General features: G+C 49.4%; 1 protein-coding gene across 3 annotated transcripts in view; it reads left to right on the forward strand.

The window, feature by feature from the left end:
- The first annotated feature begins 6,206 nt into the window (after positions 1-6,206).
- The window catches only part of LOC105735085 (LIM domain only protein 3), a 65,579-nt gene continuing 51,356 nt past the window's right edge, over positions 6,207-20,429 (forward strand). For all 3 annotated transcript variants that reach the window (XM_086906993.1, XM_086906994.1, XM_086906995.1), the window contains exon 1: positions 6,207-6,584. The gene's annotated coding sequence lies outside the window, so the exon portion shown is untranslated. The remainder of the gene's footprint in view (positions 6,585-20,429) is intronic.

The following is a 20,429-nucleotide window of genomic DNA, read 5'->3' on the forward strand; positions in this document are numbered from 1 at the left end:
AAAGGCGCGAGATCCTTGGTGAAACAGCTTGCGTCGAGAGTGGCTTGAGAACTTTTTGAACTACTGGTGTAGGACACCGAGCAGAAAGGGGAGAAAGGAAGGCGGGAGGAAGGGGCGAGGGACGAGGAATGGAGGGAGGGGGTTCGCGCGAACGAAACGGCGGGACGGCGAGCGTGCCGTGGTGTGCGTGGCCGAGCCCCTTCTTCCGCGAAGAAGAACGTCTATGAGACGGAAAGGAGGGAGGGGAAGAGGACGGAATAAAAGGTGACGAGGTGGATTTACGCAATAGCGCGAATGTATACGTACGAGATGCTTTCAGCTTTCTTTCTCTACAGCCGCAACGGCTTGCGTTTGTCGTTCAACAATTATGCAATTGCGAATCCTGTTCCCGTGTTCTTGACAAATTAAACGCGAGCACGGTGGAGCGAAAAATAAAAATCCGCGTTATATAAAGTCTCGTCTCGAAAATGGATCGTTGGATGGGAAGTTCGCGGAAACCGTCAGAACCGATACGAACCGCTTTTATCGATCTTCTCGTCCGGAACAGGGTAATTCGAGTGTACGAAATAAAGGGGGGAGGGGGAGGGAGGGAGGGAGGGAGGGAGGGAGAAAAAAAAAAAAGAAAAAGAAGGAGAAGAGGACGGAAACAGAAGCGTGGCGGGTCGTGGAGGCGCAAAGGAAAATCGATGCGTACCTGTGGGACACATTTTCCAAGCAGGTAATCTTCGCCGGCGGACGGGGATATTACATTTGAATAAACGTCGCCGTCGATAACCGCGACAGATCGCAAATACGGTATCGATCTACGCGAACCGCCTCGCGTAAATATCCCATGGGGGATGTTTGCTAATATCGATCATATTCTCATTAATAGTATACAGGTTTGGGAAGTAACGCTAGGGAGAGGAGGAGGAGGAGGAGGAGGAGGCCGTCTCTTATCGTCTGCGAGACTTGGACGGAAAGACTACCTTCCTAGCCAGCTAGCTAGGCTTTAATCGAAGCGATCGACGAGGTGTGTATCGCCTCTATATATCGTTACGTATCGTAGAAGGAGGAACGAAGAGAGGGAGGAGGAGGAGGAGGAGGAGAAGGAGGGTAAATCGAGGGGAGGGGAACAAATACGCGCACGTCGAAGGCAGACGCAAGCGTGAAAAGTTCACAAAACGCGCGCGAGAGCGTGTGGTAGGAGTGGGGTGGCGAACAAAAAGTTTCGGGACGCGGCGGGCATTTATCTCGGCGGACGATGATAAAGGGAAACAGAGGTTCGCGGCGTGTTGGAGCGAATAAAACGTAGTAGTCGCAGCGGCCTGCGTCGAATAATGCCTATCACGGAGAGTAAATCGGAATTTACCCGAAATACGCGAGGAAGCGAACGAACCAACGAACGAACCGACGAACGAACCGACCAACGAACCGACCAACGAACGAACCAACGAACGAACGTGCGACCATATCTCGTTGGGCCCACCCCCTGTGGCCACTCGCCGCGTCCGCCGGTGTTTACCGCAATTATTAAATGTAAACTCATATTTCGTAATTGCCAAATATTGGCGGTCCGATCGGTCGGTCGTGGCTCGATGCATCTCGCGAGGGGAGATGCTACCGCTCTCGCGCGTTTTCATCCCTTCTCGCATAACAATCCTTCCCTCCGAATGAATTAAACCTCGACGAATCGATAAATGGATTTGAAACGCGGTGCCTACGCGTTTCCCGGATACACTTTGTCTTCCCTTGTCTTTCCAGAAACCAATTGCAATTTTCCCAAAATCATCCGATTCCTCTCCTCCCTCCTCCGCTACGACGCGTATCCTCTCTTCTCGAGAAAAAATTCTTTCCTCTAAATCGAAATATCATCTTTCTCCCGTTCGTGTTCGATTTTTCGATTCGAAAAAATGAAAAAAAAGAAGCAAAAAAAAAAAAAAAAAGAAAAAGAAAAAGAAAGAAAAAGAAAAAATACGCGACACCGAATCTCGGTTCGAAGAAGTTAATCGGATATGCGATTTTCGATAGGGAAGCCGGGCTATGGGAGAGGGGAGGGGGAAAGGTCCGCCGCTGTTGACGAGGGTTGTCAACGGCGTGGCGTCAGCTTGTGTAACTATCGGTAATTAATCAGAATCATCCCCGTATATCGTGTCGGTCGGGTGCGGTGAAGGTAACGCGGGAGGAAGGGGGGCAGGGGCAGGAGGAGGAGGAGGGTTGGTTGACGGTGGCGATACCATGTGGTGGTGGTGTTGGTTGCGAAAGGGTAGTTAACCAGTGACGTCACGCCCGTGGCGACATCTGGCCCGGCACTAACCACCGGACACTGCACAACGTTCAACACTGGACATTACACTCTGGCCCTAATTCTGGATCAGGATCAAAATTACCCTTGCGCGATCGCGTCTAGTCTCTCCGCGCCGGCAGCTGCTTCTAATTAATTCCGCGTTCGGCACGTTCTACGACCGTGCTCCTCTCTCTCTCTCTCTCTCTCTCTCTCTCTCTCTCTCTCTCTTCCTCTCTATCCCTTTTACCCCTCGAAACGATCGGGTCTTAACGAGCGATAAATCTTTTATTTCCAAACTGCGTGTATTTTAGAACAGCGAAATACACACCGAGGGCAGAAGGCGATAACAAATAATTTCCACGATTTTTTTTTCTCTTCCCTCCCCCCTACGATTTCGTTCCTTCTGTTCCTCTTTTTTCCCCTCTTCCTTCTTCCACCTTTTCGCCCCACGCTTTTTATCCAACGAAGCGAGCATCGAATCCACGTGAATGGTTAAGGTCTAAACACGGTGGCGGCCAAACTTTCGAAACGAGCGAATAGTTGGACGCTCCGGCGCGTAACGCCACGTTCGAGCACGTTCCTCCACGAGCGCGCTCGTGGCTATCAATTGCGGCTAATCCTTTTCCACCATCACCGGGAAAACTCTTGTCCCATTTTTGCTTATCCCCCGCGTTGTTTCGCCCTGTCGCGGCGAAATTTCGAAAATTCGGCCGTTAAATATTCGCGCTCGAACGTGAATCTTGGCGCTGCGCGGTCATCACAACGTGCGGTCGGGTAATTGGGCGGCGTTCACGCTGGTAATGGCGGGCCCGGTATCGCTTTAAAAGGGCGAAACGTAACCCCCTGGTGGACAGTTAAAGTCCGGCCGGACCCGGTGGAACCGGTCATGTATATTAGATACCCAATTCCAGCGGTAATCCAGCCATAAATATCTTTGAATTATATTTTCCACCGGGCTGGACACCATCACGAACGATTTGTTCTAAAAGGTGGGGAGGGGGGAGGAGGAGGATCGGAGAGAGCGAGCGGCGGAGGGACGAGTGGCGCGAGGGTGAGAGAGAGAGAGAGAGAGAGAGGGAGAGGGACCGGCTCTATTTAGCCGTTAATCGCTCAATTAAACTGGATCGCTCGAATTAGCTTTTAATCCTGGACGCGGGTTCAGCGTGGGCTGCGTTTAAAAAAATCGAAATGAAATTTTTTAGAAACGAGAGCGTCTACCTCTTTCTCTCTCTCTCTCTCTCTCTCTCTCTCTCTCTCTCTCTCTCTCTCTCTTTTCCTAAATCTACCCTTTGCTTCCCAAATGTTCTTCGAGCAGTTTTAACGATTTCTTCCGTTTGTTTGTTTCGTTTTGTATTTTTTTTTTTTTTTTTTTTTTTACCAATTGCTTGGTAATCGAAAAACACGTATCGCGGAGCCCACTTAAAGCCCGCGGAAAGCTCTTCTAAAATAATAAACGCGGGATTTATTTATTTATTTATTTATCCGAGCGACGAAAGCAGCGTTAATTTTCATAAAATCGTATTTCGGACGATAAATTCTCATCGATAGGGTGGGCGGGAAGCGCCATATCGCGAATGGAATAGCCGATGCGTGGAAAAATAGCGTAGCGCCGTAAATATTTAAAAATCGAACGGTTATTTGTCAACCAGGAGGAGGAGGAGGAGGAGGTCTCGCGTTAGTTTTAGGAAAATTCGCTCTGTTTCGCATCCGATTCTCTCTTTCTATCCCTTCGAAAGAACGACAGAACGACGCGAGGATATACATATATATATATTTGCTTTACTTCCGAGCAACTCGACACCAACACCTTTTTTTCTCTCCTCCTCGACTTTGGATTTGGGCGTCAACGTCGATCGTCTTCTCGTCTTCGCTAATTCCATTTACACGATGGTTACCACGCGGATCGACGCCGTGGAAAAATAAATCGGGACAGGCGCGCGTACGCGGCAATCCGTGCAAATCCGTGCTTTCTCCCTGAACGAATCGAACGTTCGGCCTGATGTAAATGAATTCCGCTCTAATTGCAATTATGTGCCCGGCTAGTGCGCATAAATGTTGGCCGTTACGCGATATATGACACGTCACTCACGACCAACCCGTGCGTCATTGCGAATTTATGAAATAGCGATCGGATCGCTGTATCCCTCCTCCTCCTCCTCCTCCACTCCCTTTCCCCTCTCCTCTCTTACCCATGCTAATCTTGCACAGGTCGTGTCATAATTGCAATCAATAGTTGGCGTGATAATATAATTCGCCGACGTCGAGACGACGGCCCATTACGTATTTACGAGTTCTCGTTCTCGTTCCCGTCGCGACATTTCTGGACATATATCCGAAAAGCATCACCTTCGAGGCGAAAGATCGAGAGCAGTGGATAGGATTATTATTATTATTATTATTATTATTATTATTATTGTTATTATTATACGTTGATTTAACAAACGTGGTTTGTTAAGCCCCCGTCGATGTCGGGGGGTCTGCGTCCCTGTGTCAACTCTACGCTGCCACCGAAATAATTTCTCGACGCGAAATTATCGCACGAAACGTCCATTCGTTCCATTCGGACGTAGAGAAGACGTAGTAGCTGTTTGTAATCGACGATAAATCGTCGACCTAACTCTCGTTCTGGGTTAAATGCCAATTTCTCCAAGGGTAAATCATTAAAACGGTTGGCAACCGTGCACGCGCAATCAGCAAGCATACCGTGTAAATACGTGATGAAGGGTCCCCAATCCTCCCTCTCCCACCCTCCGCGAATCATCGGTCGCGTGCTCTTCCCCGAAATCACACCATCCTCCTAACCGATTCGCTGTTTAGCTACACCGATTTATTTATCGGCCGGCCGTGATTAGACTTTCGCTTTACGCGATACACGACCTCGTCAAACGTTCCGCGACAACCGATTCGCCGTTGGAAACCGATCGTTGAAAACGTCGCCAGGGTGGGGAGGGGGAGAAACGCTTGCCTCGCTTTCTTCTTTTCGCTCGCGTTAATGCGAAAATAACTTCCACCTGTTGCTACGAAAGAAAAATACGTTGCGTCGATCGATAATGCTTGGCTCGTGCGCGCCAAGAAATTTCTCTCCACCGCCGAGATACGAAACAGACGCGAGAATTCGGGTGAAAGCTGAGAGACGAAGGGCTGTATGTGATTTCGCAGCGATAGCGAAAAGCGACGAAAGAAAAATTTACAACGAGGAGGGGAAAGAGAAGGAAAGCTACGATCTCCGTTGATGCGCGTTGTATTCAAATTCAGCCTCGTCTTCGAATCTTTCTCTCTCTCTTGTTAAAATTCAAGACGGGTCGAGACGACCGATACCAACCCCCCCTTCCATCCCCTTCTTTTCCTCGCAAAAGTTCGCTTCGTTCGTTTAAAAAAAAAAGAGAGAGAGAGAGAGAGAGAGAGAGAGAGAGAGAAAGTTGGCAACGAATAATACGATGACGGAGGCATTAACTATCGGCCTCTTGGTGTCCTCGCGAGAAGCGTTCGACGTCATTAGTTTTCCTTAATTAGCACGGTCGCCTCGGCGGCCAGCCACCGCCTCCCCTCCTCCCCCCCCCGTGCCCCACCCACCGCCTCGGCCGTGCACGGGTCGTCTACTACCCCCTATCCCCCTCCTTTCCCCCCTCCTCCCCCCCCCGGTCGAAGAAGTGAGTTCGCAAGTTCTCGAAGCTGTGAGGGGAGGGAGAGGAGCGGGTTCTCACGCTCGTTAGAAGCTTAAGGAAAAAGCACGTTAGGGGTGGGATAGCGGAGGAACGTGGACACCCACGAAGACGTGCCCCTTTCGGGATGTCCTATCGTCACCCCGAGCTTATTCCGCCCCTTAAGTTCTGGCCACACCCGCAATCATGCGCAGTTTCCACCCATCGGCCAATGAAAGCTCGAGAGCTTGCAAGCTCTGGTGAGCGGCTTTCGAGCCGAGCCACTCCGACAAACACCACGTGCCACGCGGCCGAGTTGCACGTGCGTCCGTTGCGGAGCTGTCGAGCTTTTGCGTGTTGTCGTCGAGCGCGAATCGAGCCTTCCGACCGATACCACCTTTTATCCTCACGCCTGTTTTCGCCTCTTCCCTCTCTCCCTCCTTCTCCGTTTCTTCGCCCCTTTATCTCTCGTCCTCGTTGATCGTTGTATGTATATATAGATACATATATATGCCGAGGAGAAAAATTGTCCGGCCGAGGGATCAGAGGAAGACTGGTAGTTATTCTTGGCTTGGAAAAGATCAACGTGAGATCGAGAGGCAAGAAGGCAAGTGGACGAGAGGGCCGAATTGAAAAATTTCGGAGAGAGAGAGAGAGAGAGAGAATCGCCTTTGAACGTAAGTAAAAAAAAAAAATTGATTAACTATTTAACGAATTTAATACACGGCGTATACGAATCGATCGAGGCTCGCCTCAGATATTCAACAGTTGGTCTTTCTTTTATCTTTCGAAACTCGACTCTTCTTACGTCCACCCTCGATTTCTAGCAGGTGGCCATTTCTAGAGAGTCTAGATCCACTTATAAAACAGATTTTAAATCGATAACCGAATAATAATTTTTCCTACGCGTCTCGATATCGCGTCTCTGATTAATATCTGATAATATGATTTTTCTAATCTAACCAACAACCATTCCACGTACGTAGAACGTGTACGTTATTTCGATTGTATCTCCCTTAAAAAAAAAAAAAAAAAAAAAAATCATCTCTCGTCTATCAAAATATACATACATACATACATACATACATACATACATACATACATACATACATACATACATACATACATACATACATACATACATACATACATACATACATACATACATACATACATATATATATATATATACGTATATAAAATTAAAAAAGAAAAGATTCGTCGCAAACACGACGAAACGAATCTGAAAAAGCTTAAAAAGAGGGAAGGGGGGGGGGGAGGGAAGGAAAAAAAGAAGGCGTGGAACGGCGCAGACGGCGGGCGTAAAAACACAACGTGGAACGGCGTTTATCCGCTTATCCGCGTAATTCTTTTCGCGGTACGTCCGGACGATTGCGGAGGAATTCGCGATCCGTGGCCAGTAGGTGTGGCCATAGGTGTAACATATTTATGTTGTGAACCGGCCGAGTGCGGGCAATAAATAGCGAGCGCACGACCGGCCACAGGGCCATCGGGGGGGGGGGGGGCGGGGGAGAGAGGGTGCGAGAGCGAGGGCAGGTACGAAGCGTAGGGGTTAGAACGATTACGGTTTCCAAACCCCTGCTCGTTCGACCGAGTCACTGGCACCGCCATCGGCACCACCGCCGTATCTACCCCTCCCCCTCCCCCTCGCCTCGTCCTATCACCATCTATCTTTCTCTCTTTCTTTCTCCCGCGTTTCGTATCCTCCCTCCCTTCTCTCCCGCGCTTATATCCCTCTGCCAACCCCTTCGCTCACCTACATCCCCCTCATCCTCCCGGAGGCTGTACGGATTGCTCCAACAATCCTATTCGTTCGTTCGTTCGTTCGTTCGTTCGTTCGTTCGTTCGTTCGTTTCCAGCCCGCGTGCACGCGACGATGCAGGCACGCGGCAATTTAGGAATTGGAAGGGACGAGGTGTCGCTCCTTTTCCAAGCAAAGCAAAGCAAAGCACCCTCTTCGCATCGAGGCTCGAAATTTACCTCTAAAATTGAGGTTAAAAATTGATTTTGTCGATAAATTTTCGGAAGGGTTTGAAGAGCACGAGGGGTGGCGACGCGTACACGTACGTAGGGAGTACGCGGGTATGCAGGCCATCTTAGGAAGCGAGCACCCCTTGGCATTCCAACGATCTCGACCGATGGAGAATCGAAGGATAGTAGGAACGCGGCGCCTACTGGTGGGCGCGCGTGTGTCGGCTGTCCGGCAATCCTAATGATGCATATCTCTCCTCGGCCCGTTATGTCTTGAATGTCTCGACGATGCGATATCTGTCGGGTCGGTATCGGGTCCCAGGCAGAGGGGAGGTGGGTTGGAAGGGGGGGAAGGGGGAGGGGGAGGGAGGGAGGGGTTGGAACAACGGGGAGAAGCACGAAAGCTAGCTGGAATCGGGGTGGAATCGTGTATAGGTGGTCGCAATGAGGTTGAGAGGTTGCGGCCGGATGCCAGTCTAACCATGTCTAACCGTACCGTTTACTTGCAAGCTTGCCAGACGCTCGCTCGTACGCATCACCAGCATCCGAGCAATGCGGCTCAAGAGTCCGCGCGTCGCCGCTGACGATGCGCTTCAAGATGCACCACGGTTACCACTCTCTCCGGTAACCGTGCACCCACTCGTTCGACTCGATCGACTCGTGGATCCTACGGATGTTCGTAAACGTGACTTGGCGTGTGTAGAGGAGGAGGGAATGGATGCTGACTAAGGGGTAGCGTGGAATAGGATTTCTTCCAGGCCTGTGTATTCCTCGAACCATCGTTTCTTCGATATTTCATTTTTCTTAGTTGGACGGAATGTTGGAAAGAATATCGGACGAAAGAATATCGAAACGATCGAAATTCCAATCCTCTAACGAGTATCTTTTCTCGAATTCGAAAGAGGGAGAAAAGAAATAAAGGACGAAGGAAAATCGGGTGTCGCCGTTTCTTCGCCTCTGAACGTTTCTCGCCGTTCCACTCACAGCGAGGGCGAGCACGGTGGGAAACGAGAGGAAAGCGAGAAGCGCGAATTCCCATTTAGAAACGCGGGCGGGGAGGAGGAACGCGCACGCAAATGAATTTTTTAAGTGTCCTTTTCGCGAGAACACGCGCGCGTGTTTCGACGCTTTGGCTGTGTTAACCCGGCGAGATTTGGAGGACGCGCGATGGGTAATAGGCGGCCGCGGACGAAATTTCCACCCTTTCACTCCGCGCCGGCCACCCCCTCGGCGTGGCACAGTGCGTGTGTGTGTGTGTGTGTGTGCGTGGGTACACCTCGCGCATTCCGCAGCGAGATTGCGCAAAAATCGGGCAAAACAAACGCAACTAATTTAACTGCTTTCGAACAATTAATCCGAAGCATTTAATTTAATTGCGCCGCAGCCCGTCGAGACCGGGCAGCGTCAGTTGAAACAACAACCGATGCGAGACCCGGCCGGAATTTTCGGCTCGTCGCGCTTGACTCGAATTCTTTCGTATGCAAACAACCGAAAAAAAAGAAAAAAAAAATACCCGCGCGAAATCAAACTGCGACACATGAACGTTGGAGGATGGGAGCGAATATCAGAGGAGCGAGTGAGAAGGCGAAGAAAATCGTGGATACGAGATTATCCTAATCTATCGAGATAACAAAGATTAAATTTAAGAAATATAACTATCGTTTCTTTATATTAGAGAGAGAGAGAGAGAGAGAGGGAGAGAGAGAGAGAGAGATTAAAAATCCTAGCGGAAGAAGATCGGGAATGCGTATTGCAAGAGTTTGGAGGTTGAGTTGTTGGAAAGAGCGAGCTAGCGGGGTAGGTGTAATTAATAGCAAACCCGTATAAATCAGAGACAGGCTGGATGCAGGTTGGTATGCGCTGTTCCCGATGCGGGATTATACCCAGAGGGGCGGTTACCCCACGACCCGCTAATTTTTCAAACGGCCGCCATAATGGTCCCGGCTAATTACTGATTTTTATCTCCGCGAGTCGGTATTGCGAGAAAGAGTCGTTCGACCATGGAAGGAGAAGGAGAAAGAGCAAAAAAAAAAGGCAAAAAAAAAAAAAAGAGAAAGAAAAAATGAGCTGAAGAGACGAACGAGAAGAGAAGTAGAAGGAGGGAAAGAATCGGATTCGAGTCAAATGGCAAATAGCATCGCCAAAATTTAGCCCTATCCGCGACTCATCTCGCGCATTCCGTTCCGTTCCGTTCCGTGATCGAGACGAAAAACTTTAAACTGTATTTCGTTCAGACACATACCCGTCTCTTTCCTTCGGCAAGATGATCTCCAAAATAGAATATCTTCAAAGTTGTATGCAATTAAGGATTACCCACGCCCAGCACTCTACATCTAACCGAACAACCCGAAAGCCCGTGGCGTTGATGCCTGGACAATCGCTATTACGACGGACCCCGTGGAAACTTGCCGAATTCGCGAGAGGATTGTTGTTCGCGTGTACGGGACGCGTTTCAAGTTAGACACCGGCCCCGCTCTATTTTGCGCCGGTGAGCACAACTAACTACCCCCAAACACCTATGTACTTAACGTAACCCGTGTAAGCTCACGCTAGAACAAATTTACTCCTCCTCCTCGAAAACCCCCCTCGGATAGAGTCCTCCACGTCTCCTTCCCAACCACTTCGAGTCCTCTCCCTCCCCTCCCCCCCCTCCCTCTAATTCTCCCACGGAACACCGACGTTATGAAGTTGTGTTGAACTTTTCGCGAGCATAGTTTGCGGAACACCCTCGGGTGACTCGAAGGCTTACCTTGCCTCGTCACATGTATCTACGCCGTAGTTCTAACAAACCGTCGGCCGAAGGACGCGGGGAGTTTTGCGGGGATAGGGGGAGAGGGAGGGAGGGAGGGAGGGAGGGGAAAAGGGTTGGTTGGGCGGGTCGGACGAAATTTGCGGAGGAACGCGTCAACCGCGCGTGGCTCTCTTTCGATTTCGACGTCCGCCGCCGCCACCACCACGTCCCTCCGGAAAAGTCGGCAATTTCGTATCACCTACCTGTTGCCCGCCACCGTGTCAATGGACACGTCAATGCGATAATCCTGCTTTTAATGAAATCCGCACCGTCGATACGTGCGCCCCTTCTTGGAAATCGCGCGATTCTGATCTTGCGAAAGTATACCGACTTCGTTCCGTCCTCCGAACCGAATTTTCTCTCTTAGCCAACGACCGAAGAACTATTCGCTCCTGGACGTTTGATGGAGATATTTTTGACTGATTCTTTTTTCTAGAAGACTTCGAAAAAGGGTTGGTTCCGTTGGAGCGAAAGAGCGGGTACGTGTCGCCGTATTACGCGGGCGAAACAAGGCGCGCGCGTTAGGAATTCTCGGCACGGGAGTCGGAGCCAACAGGCCCGGCAGAAACTTACGGGCCAACTTTGAGGGGGGTAACAGCATTACAACATTATTAGATTTACCGCAAGCACCTACCCCCGGGGCGCTGCCGAGGCATTGCACACACAGCCCTTCTCCAAGTATAAGTAACCGTAAGCGGCGGCGGTGCCAAACCCCGACTCCGTCCATGTCTTGTACGTTGAATTATGCGCGCGTACCTTCCAGGTATCAGCCCCTTCCCTTCCTCGATCCCTTTGTGGCCCTTCGATGGCGACAACTCTCCACTCGGGAAATTTTAATCTCGAGAATCCACTCGGGAGAAAAACTATCGTTCGATTTAATTTTTCCGCTTTCGATGCGGAAGCGAGGGAAAGAGGAACGAAACGGAGAATGAAGAGGAAGGCGGAAAAAAGGAGAAGGCGATTGAAGATGGAAACGATAGTGCGAGAGAGAGAGAGAGAGAGAGAGAGATAGAAATTTCGGTGCGAGTTGCTATTGAGTAGCTACCCTTAAGATAAGGGTGGCTTCACCCCGTCCCTCATACGTTTCCGCTATCTGACGCTAAACGGCACCGCTGCTCGTGGTCTTCCACGTAAAAGGGATGGTCCTGGCAGGATGGTTCTACATAATACGCCGGCACATTACTGTCGAAACCCCATTAGATAAGCGGAATTTAGAACGGCGAGACAGGATTTTTGTACGGACGACGCGCGTGAAAAATCACCCCGAACCGCCAGCGGATTATTTTTCTTCTTTTCTTCGTCTCTTTTTGCGTCTGGAAGCACGTTCCGAACCAAGATCCTCGCTTTGTTTGTCGCACACTCACACGTTTCTCTTCCTCCACGTTTCCGCCAAGTGGCCAAATGAAAATGAAAACTCGGCCACGAGGCGAAGGGAGAGCAAGATAAGGGAAAAGAGGTTTTTTTTTTTTTTTTGATATTTTTTTTCAAAAAAAAAAAATCATTTTCTCGAACAAAAAAAGTTTTCGAACGAGAGGGAAAGATCGTTTGTCACGGTGGAGATGGATATTTCGATCTGTTATCGGGGCGGACCGACGTCGGCGAAACTGATTTCAAAAGCGAGAAGATGGGATCCAACGCAACAAAAGGCTTTACACGTCTCGCCCTCCCCCACCACCGGCTCATTTAAGGCTAACTGTCCACAACGGGGGTGCAAACTACCCTTATCTGCGGACGTTTATGCCCACGCCTTATCTAGCAACCCCGAACTGCTTCGTGCTTGCTAACAACTAGAGGTATTCTCTCTTCCAAGCCAATCTCCTTCCTCGAACAAAACGACCTTAAATTCTCCCTTCTCGCTTCCACCACCGCTTTGTTGTCGCTTCGTTCCTCGCCTCCTACGCTCTCCTCCTTTGCTGGGCCGGCTTTATTTCAATTTCCTCCCGAACAGTATTTGTAGTTTTGAAACGTCGAACGAAACATTTACAATTTCTTCTTTCGACTTTTACTTCTACTTCTTACTGAAGGAAAAAATCCTCTCGTCGAATATAAATCGAATATATATTCGTAATAACGCGCAACGGCAAAACTTTCCCATAAAACGTTATCTCCACTCGAGATCGCAATCGAAATTTCACTTTTTCGCTTCCCCTCTCCCCGTCGAATTTAAAGAAAGACAGCAAGGGTTGGGAAACAATGGCGCGATTCGGTTTCGCCGCGAGAATCAACCAGAGTGAAGAGTGGAGAAGGAAGTGGCGATACGGAAAATCGGGAGGTACGATGGTTCCTTATCTCGAGCAAGCTCTCCCTCGAAGCTCTCGGCTCGCCGTTGGAAGAGCGAACGATTGTCGAGAGACTAAGGGTCGCTGGCCGAAGGATGTTGCGCGGTGAAAACAAAGACGTTACTACCTCCCTATCTGGTGGGGTTGTAAAATAACCATCGAACGAGAGCAAAACAGCAGGGAGAGGGGGAGGGTAATAAATGAGATAAGCTTCGAATAGATTCTTGCGGTGGAGTAGGATTATCGATGCGTTCCGTCCAATTCCTTCCTTCCTTCCTTCGAATCGAGAAAAATCATCGCGTATCCCTCTTTTCCTCCATCCTCCGCCGTAGGATACTAATACCTGTGCGTAAAAAAAAAAAAAAAAAAAAAGAAGAAAAAAGAAAAAATAGATAAATATAACGAAAAAAAAAAAAAAATGAAAAACAAAGCAAAATATTTCAACTCTACAAGTTTCCTAGAATTTCTCCAATTTATACATTTTTTTTTTTTTTTTTTTTTTTTTTGTTACCATAGAGAAACATACTGGGGGAAAAAAATTGGAAAACACGAACGGTGCTCGATTCGTGGAAAATAAAAACACGTTGTTCCCAGCTGGTGCTCGTTCCTCGCGTCCCGGGGAATATTACAAACAACCGGCCGATTTTCCGCTGATTTCCCTGACTGAAACGCGCGTAGCCGCGTATTGGTATATCGAACTAATTGGAAGTCTTAATAGCACTCGACGTAATAACGCTGTCGGTATCCGGCCGTGTGCATCATATCGATTGGAATCTACAACGGACCCCTCTTGTTCCCAGCCAGCTACCTCTCTTCCGTGCACTCGATCTACCTCCGCTAGCGACCGGTAGCGAATCAACAAACGGGGACTGATTTGATTTCATTCGTTAATTCCGACCGACTTCGCCCGCTCCCGATTCAAGTTCATGCGTACTTGAACGCGTTTGCGGGTCGCACGCGTATCACGCACGATGCGCGGAGGAGAGAGAGGGAGAGGACAATCCTTTCCTTCCCTTTCCTTTCCTCCCCCGAAGGGGGGAAAATGGCAAGATATTTCGAACCGAACCGAATATATTTTAACCTCGAACGATTTAGATCCGCGGTAATAATTCATTCGTTCGGATCATCCCCGAAATAATTTTCTCCATGTTCTTGAAAGATTCAAGATTTAAGGATCGTTCCAAGGCGAAAATAATCGTGGAACGAGTTATTTTTCATATCGGATATGAGAATCGTTAAAAACGGGGAAAGGTGTGCGTTCGATTAAAATAACTCGGGCTCGTCACTTCGATGATTTAATTAATCATATATCCTCTCTCTCTCTCTCTCTCTCTCTCTCTCTCTCTCTTTCTCCGCATTGCGTATCGATTTTAACATTATCCTCGGGTCACGACAAAAATAATCGCTGCCAAGTTATAACAGGGTATCGGGGATTTTCTCGACCTCGTGGTCGAGAACGATTTAATAGAATTTTGTCTTCTTTTAGCCGAGACCGAAAAAACAGGATACACGAGGCTCGCGAGTACGAGAGCGAAAGAAGAAAGGCAGCTGTCTGTATCACCGTGCCGTGATTTAATATAAACTGCACAAAGCTCCACCTTTGATAGTCAGAAATATGAAATACTCCGGCCGTCCGAGGAGTGGCCCTTCGAGGACAGCCATGCTAGAGGGTGCGCTCGAGCGTCTCGTCGGACTGCATCAAGCGGTGATATCCGTTCCTCCTCCTTCGCGTGTCTCGAGGTATTCGAGTCGGCAAAGGGGCTCGACCGAGTCCGCCTCGAGTCTTTGAGAGCTACGAATATTCGTTGGAATGTTTGGATCTTTCCCGAATGTCACGTGTCTGAATTCCTTTCGAGAAGTCGCATTCGATGGAGCGTCCCATTCGTCGTATCGAATCGAACAACGACGTTCACGCTTTTATATACGATAAAAATTAGGGGGGGGGGGGAGAAGAAAGAAAGAAAGTTTGATCGAAACACAAATGATTTTCGAAAGAGAGAGTCCCTCCTCCCCCCCCCCCACAATTTATAAAATTCTTAAAAATAACGAAAGAGAAAAGGGGTAACGCGGTGGTTATCTGGTTATCTAATCGTTTCAAAAGAAAGAAAACTGAAACGCGGAACGCGAATTCAAAAAGAGAACGATCTTTTTCTTCTTCTTCTTCTTCTTCTTCTTCTTCCTCTTCCTCATCTTCTTCGATGTCCCACGCGCGCGTAATAGCCGCTTCAACGGCAGACTTTGATCCTTTATTACATTTTTACAAGCGATTACATTGGCCAGCCGCTGGCTATCGCTCCGGGGCTAGCTTATTTTCCTCACGACGATCAACGGCGATCCACGATCTGCCCTGCCACCGCCTTCCATCCACCCCACCGTAACGAAGTTCCGAAGAGAACGAAGATATTGTTCTTGTTTGTAGCGAAGTTAACTCGAGTTCCGACTTACGGCCGTGGCTCGCTCGCCTTCCCCTTCCCCTCCCCCCCCTCCCCTAATTAGGTTTAAGGGATTATAGAATTGGCTGGCAAAGTCGATTACGAGATTGGAACGGACGAGGGGGGCAGGGAAGCGAACGACGAAGAAGTAGCCCCGCAGTTTTCAAGACGCGAAGCCTCTGCGAGGCTGGAATTTATCGGATTTCGCGAAACGCGGTAAAGCTTAGCTTTGAGAGGGGGCGTGCAAAATATAATCAAAGGCTCGGGTAACTTTCTCGTCCATTTCACCCTCGAATACCGCTAAATAAGGAGGAAATTATTCTATTTTCTCCGTCTCTCTCTCCTCTTCTTCCGCTACACCTTTCCTCCTCCCTTTCCTTTTAATTATTAAAAAAAAAAAAAAAAAAAAAAAAAAAAAAAAGAGAAAAAAGGAATCGTAAAACCATCCGGTCTAGAAATCTAACAAATCTGAAAATCATCACCCGCTTCCTTCTAATCCTTTCCGCTCGATCGAAGAAGCCAATCGAGAGATTCGTTCGTTCGAAGCGGATACTTTCCACAGACTTTTTCATCGGGAAACTCAGAAACACAAAAGCGCAAAAGGGAATAAGAGCAGTAGATATCGCGTCCTCTAATTGATAGCCGTCAAAGTGGTTAAAGTGGGGGGAGGGGAGGAAAAATCATAGGTTCGAAGGGAGAGAGAGAGAGAGAGAGAGAGAGAGCGAGAGAGAGGGAGAGGGAGACGCGCGATGACGAGGCGGGAGCAGAAGGTCGCGGAAGGCGCCGTTGACGGATCTCTGCCGGCGCTGTGAAAAAGGGAGGGGTGGGCGGCGGGAGGGTGAGGAGAGGGGACGGGACGAGGGTTAGCAATTTTAAACAGTCTCCGGCGACTCGATCCTCCGGCATAGTCCGGAGTCCGCCGGGCTAGTGAGGCTGAGCGTGCAATGATTGATGCCAGGCCGGCCTGGGTGTGGAGGGGTGAAAGTGAGGAAGGCTAGAGGATCGGTCCTACGGCCTGGGGAAATTTAATTAACGTAAATGCCGCCGCCACGGCCGGCGTTACACGCCGTGTGTGGCAATCGCTCATATGCAACTGCCCCCTACCCTCCCGCGATCATCCCTCTCCACCTTCCAACTCATCCCACAACTCGCCTCCTTCCCTTCCGTCCACCCTTCCTATCCATCCTCTCGCGATCTCTCTCTCTCTCTCTCTCTCTCTCTCTCTCGCCCCTCCACTCTTTGTTTCGCTCCTCTGTCTCTTTCCTCCTCCCTCGAGCCCCACGCTCGAACCTTTCCCTCCTCCTCCACCCCCAACCATATCCGCGCACGTTGCCGCTCGCTGATCGGCCAGCTGGGGGGTTATTAAACGTTCCGAACAGGGGTAAGGGCCGCTTCGATTGCGGCCCGATTGATGAATCTTGGATCGTGCCGCCCTCGTGTTGTTCCCTCGATCGACCCTCGAATATCCGTGATCTCGTGAACCCGCGATAAGTGAACGCGGTAATGGTTCGCGGACGAAGCGTGTATGTAACGTCACGGTCAAGGAAGCGGAAATATCGCTCCAACAGAGGAAAAACTTTTTTTTCTTTCTTTCTCTTTTTTTTTTTTTTTTTTTTTGTTATCGAGGAATGGAATCTTTCGAAAAAAAAAAAAGGAAGAGGTCGAACCAATCGATCCAAGTCGTGAGACACGTGATCGAGATCGTAAGATCGAGCGATCGATTCTTTTCCCACTGGGGAGAGGGGAGGGAGGAGAATTGAACAGCGTTTTCTTTTTTTTTTTTTTTCACCGTTGCGCTACTCTTCGCGCGAAGTATCGGTAACGCGTTGCGGACACGCGGAGGGAGATGAGATGGAGGCCGAGATGGAGGGCGAGGCGGGGCGGCGTAATGGCCGCGGCACGTGGTGCGTGCCCCCATTAAACCGATCGCGCTCCGGATTGATTTTCAGCCTTTCGGCATTTGATGGGAACAAACTTCGTTGTCGGTGTATAATTGAATCCGCCGCGAGTGTCTGCCTGACTCGAACGCAAATTAACCGGAACGCGGAGTCCGCGCCAAGGGGATGGATCGAACGAGAACGGGGAAGAAAAGAATTTTTTCCTATTCTAGATGGAGGAGGAGAAGCGTAACGCGATGATCTAATTGCTCGCCGCTCGTTGCCGCTCGACAACCGATTCTTTGACCGATTACTAGCCGGGGAGGGGGCCCCGGTGAACGCGAAACTCCTTCGATCGAGTCCACTCCCTACCCTTCCCCACTAAATAAATATGTAATATAGCTTTCTCTCATTTTTTTATTTTTTATCGCTCAACTTCAACTCGGGTTCGATCGATCCGAAGGGGGGAATGGAATACAGGTGGATGGACGATCGGATGGGAGCGGATGATTTCGAAGGGGTGAACGAGTTCGGGACGAAAGTGCAACGTGGCGGCGTGCGAGCAAGCAGCAGAATGCATTCGTGCGGTCTGCGGGCCGTAACTGCTAATTAGCGCATACAGGTCTGTATGGCAGGCTCGAGGGTTGGACGGCTGCCGGTGCAGGCTACGCAATGCGCCCCTTTATTAAATACCATCGAAATTAAAATTATAATTGCATTCGCTCTATCCCCCTTGCCTCGACAGCCTGCCGTTGCGCGCTGATTCTTCTTTGCCCGGTCGTTCCCCTCTTCCAGTCCAGGGCCCTCCTATCGCCGAGGATTCGCCGAGAATTAAAAATAGGGAAAGATCGTTCGTATCGAAGGGGGAAGAGTATATCGATTTCCGTGTTAAAGCTGCTAGCTGTTGTTTTTTAACTTCTCTTTTTTCTTTCTTCTCTTTTTCTTCCCCTTTTTTTCTTTTTTTTTTTTTTTTTGGTTCTTTTCTTCGTCTACGTCAGAAAAGAAGAAGCTTCGAATCGAAGCTCGAATGACGAAGGTGAACGAAAGTTTCGTTTCGAAACGAGACTATTCCTTCGTTTCCTTTCCGATTTGCGAAATTGGTTCGTCGGTTGAACGTCGGTTGACGGGTTCCACACAGAGGGAAGCACAGAGGAACGCAGGAGCGGTCGTAGGTGCGTTACCTAGGTAGGGCGGCAAAGCGGCGGTTTACGAAACGTCGATACGAAACGAGTGGTGGAATGGAATGGATCGGCCGTTAGATATTCTAATTAAGGGTAACACGAGCCGGTACTTGGGCAGCTGAGTAAGGCATATGCCGATGAGATTGTAGGTGGAAACGATGGCGAGGCCAGAAACGGCGGAGGCAGAGGCGGTAGCAGGCCGCCGGTAGTAGGTTGTATAGCCCCCTGTCAGCCACTGTGCCACTGACGGCTCGCTAATTGCTCGACCAACCTCTAATCCTCCGACCCGCCTCCCCCACTCCCCCCCCCCACTCGCGTTCTGCCACCCTTCAAATCCAAATCCATCCCTTCGTAACGGCCGATACTCTCGGTCCTTTCAGAATTGCCGGCATACATTCGAGTATCGTGTGTATGATAACGAAATTTCTCGGCGAACGACCGGAATAACTGCACGCAACTGCCGATCGAGATTTCTCATCGATCGCGCCCCATCCCCCCGCGCGAACAGAGACCGACCCGTTATCCTCCCTCCCCCACCGATTGGGGGGGGGGGGGGAATCCGCGTTTCACTAGGCGGTCCACTAGAATTCGAAATTGCCTCGTCTATCCGCCGATCGTGCGGCCGTATCAATGCGATCCCGATAAAAGGGAGAAAATTCCATTTAGGATCGTTCGAATTGTTTTGCGGCCTCGCGATCCCGATTTCGCGCGATTCCGGTTATCGATTCGACCAACGACGACCGACGAATCTTCGGACCAACGTCTTCCCAACCTCTCCCCTCCCTTTTCAAATCAATCGTCCGATGGCGTAGGAGCGAATAAAATTGGACAGGTGGATAGAGGAGGTCGATCGGGAAGTGGGAAAAAAAATTTTGCAAGTTTTGCACAGGAGCAACACGCTCCTATCGATCGTTGCGACCGAATGCGCGAACGAATGGGCGAGTAAGCGAACGAGCGTATCAAGGGTCGGTACGGTCGCGAATTAATCGAGCATATAATCGATGTGCGCGTGTCGATATATATATATATATATATATATATATATATATACATATATATATATATATATATACACATATATATATATATATATATGCACGCATATAGAATATAGAAGCCATTCGCCTGGTCACCCTCGTGAACTCGAGGCCCCTTTATCGTTAGTCAACAGTGCACGCGGTAACGCTAATTTCTGTACTGGACGTGTTCCGTCGAAAAATGTTCCCTTCATCTTACATTATTCTTTTTTCTTTTTTTTTTTTTCGTCAATTATAAATAACTTTTTATCAATTCTCCCGTCTAACCGTCCTCTTTCAAAGATTTTTTTTTATCCATCGATATTGCAGATCGATATGCGCGAATTTTAATTTTAATCACTGGTTCGATCTCCAGATTTCATTGCCATTACCATTGAAATTCCCTTACGAAAATCCTGTTTCTTGCGGAATTCCCTGCTCTCGAATCACGCTTCGCCTCGAATCTCCGTGACGATTCATACCCGTCACGTTTCCATCCCGGTCGCGATTAGTTAAAATTGGGTCGGGGCGAGATGCGAGAGCGCGACAATAGTAGGACAAATCGGATCGAAGCGATAGGAAACGGGGCGAAGGGGGGAGGCCGATTCGGCGAAATTAAGAGCATCGAATGAGATGGTGGCGGCGATATCCGGGCGCGTCTCGCGCGGGTGGACGGGTCGGTGGAACACGCGATAGCGCACGATCGTAGTCGCAAATTTATATCTGATTTTCCGGGCGGGACGGAAATCAGGGAACGGCGCAAAATTGATCTGCCTTCTGATTTATTACCGCGAACTAATAAAGCCAATATCGAGCGTGGCCCGCGGCATTCTACGGAACAGGCCGATAGGTAGCTGTATCGCGGACTAGATTCGAATCCATACTTTACAAAAGCCGCGCAACGTGATTTCGAATGTCGCGTCAACGTTACGCGCCGCCCCGCGCGTGTGACGC

Source organism: Apis florea, unplaced genomic scaffold, assembly GCF_048593485.1.
Source record: "Apis florea isolate Af1SG1 unplaced genomic scaffold, ASM4859348v1 contig_2495_pilon, whole genome shotgun sequence".
Lineage (NCBI taxonomy): Eukaryota > Metazoa > Arthropoda > Insecta > Hymenoptera > Apidae > Apis > Apis florea.